The following is a 1,841-nucleotide window of genomic DNA, read 5'->3' on the forward strand; positions in this document are numbered from 1 at the left end:
TGGGGGTGGGGAGTAGCCAGGAGTAGGAGGTGGGATGGCAGGTTGGGGGAAGGAGGCCGGGGAGAAGGCATAGGCGGTGGGGGTGGGTTGGGCGGGTAGACGTTGAGGTAGTAGGGCAGGTGTGCACGCCGGCCGTTGGTGGGAGGGCCCCTTGGCCTTCATCATGGACTGCAGGCTCTGGTAGCCCTCTCCAGACATGTAGGAGCTGGTGGTGGACATCATGGTCATGTAGCTGGAGTGCGGTGGGGGTGGGGGCCGGTGTGGCAGCGGTGGTGGCTGGTGCACAGGAGCCAGGTGGGCCGGAGGAGGAATCTGGACTTTGGGGAGGTCAGTGGTATCCGCAGGGCCCGGCGGCTCAGCCTCACCTAAAGCAGCAGCGAGGGGAGGCTTTTGGTCTGGAGGTCGGTGGGCTGGAGGCAACGGTGGGTGAGTGGTCCCAATCTTGGGAATTTTAGGTGGCGGTGGTTCTGCTTTGTTCTCTTCTTTGGGAGAAACAACCACGGCTCGCTTAACCTGTCGGGGAGAACTGGGCTACAGAGAGGGTTTCTTGGGCTGCTGGACTGGCTGCTGCTACTGGGCTGGTTGCTGGGGGTCCTTCTACTGGGGCTGGGATGGTTCGGAGCCTTGAGACGGTTGTGACTGTTGTACTTGCGGTACTTGTGGTGTAGGCTGAAGACATGGGGGCTGTTGCAGCTGATGGGGGTGTGATGAGGCATCTGTTGTTTTCCTTGTGAGTAAAGATCCAGGATTTGGTGGCATATGTCTTCCAAAACGTCGACTGGGACATCTTGAACAAACCGTTCCCACCATCTCCTATACATGGGTTTGGAGGTCCATTCTTGTATTTCGAATTTGCACAAACGTCCTGCAAGATACATCACTGCTACCGCTATGATCTCTGGTTCCCTGCAGTGACACTGCAGGGAACCAGAGATCATATGTCACTGCAGTGACAAGGTGGTGCAGAGACTGCCATTTACAAATGTCCATGCCATTTGAACCAACTTTTGAATTTTGTTTTTTATCACCTTTGAGTTGCTTTGTATATTTGAGTAGGAACTGGTATGGATGTTCCACCTGTAAATCAAACTTGATGGTCTACAGTAAGAGTCTCTCCAGAACCATTACTTCCTCCTTTGGGTCATCTCCGAACTGGCCAAACTGTGCATCATTTAATAAACTACAAGCTGTTTTGATGATATCTTTACATTTTTTTGGTGTTTCTTCTACCTTCCCAGCCAGAAAGAGGCAACAGGCTCCTGTCACATATCTTGGGAATTGCTTGAGAAATGAAACATATAGAAGCGATGAAAATGAATTATTCCCATTGCCAGGGTATCATAGTGTAGCCCCAAACGTGCCCACATCAAAGATGAACCGAGTGCCCTCTCGGCGGTACCGGGCCTCAGTGGCTGGATCAAGTCCTTCAAGTTGTGAGGGTGTATGAGCCAAGTCTTTCTTATCCTAGCACCAACATGGTTTTGTGTGGTCCAGGTTTGCTGAAGTTACTGAAGGGCTTGAATTTTCTTTATTCTCCTTCATTTATTGAAGTAGACTTGTTCTTTCCAAAAGGTTCTCTGAAAATGTTAGAATCCCCTGGTTTCAGGCAAGCCCCTCAGCAACGTCTCTCCGTGCTGACTGTGGCCATCTTGCATGTGGAATCCATCACACATTCTTTTCAGTTGTTCAGAATGCAAGAAATGTCTTCACTGCACTCTAGAACGCTTGCGGAGTTCGCATGATATATAAACAGCCCTCTAACGGCAGCCTACCAACTCCTGTTCCCATACCTAAGTCATATGGACAAGCCTCCTTTTCTTTTCTTTTTTTTTTTTTTTTTT

General features: G+C 50.4%; 1 protein-coding gene and 2 pseudogenes across 2 annotated transcripts in view; all 3 read right to left on the reverse strand.

The window, feature by feature from the left end:
• LOC108299569 lies at window positions 1-938 on the reverse strand (annotated as a pseudogene).
• Window positions 1-1,841, reverse strand: part of ANXA4 (annexin A4) — an 80,024-nt gene that overhangs the window by 40,892 nt on the left and 37,291 nt on the right. The window lies entirely within an intron of this gene.
• On the reverse strand, window positions 927-1,831 carry LOC108299660 (annotated as a pseudogene).

The sequence above is a fragment of the Cebus imitator genome, unplaced genomic scaffold, assembly GCF_001604975.1.
Source record: "Cebus imitator isolate Cc_AM_T3 unplaced genomic scaffold, Cebus_imitator-1.0 Scaffold23, whole genome shotgun sequence".
NCBI classification, from domain to species: Eukaryota; Metazoa; Chordata; class Mammalia; order Primates; family Cebidae; genus Cebus; species Cebus imitator.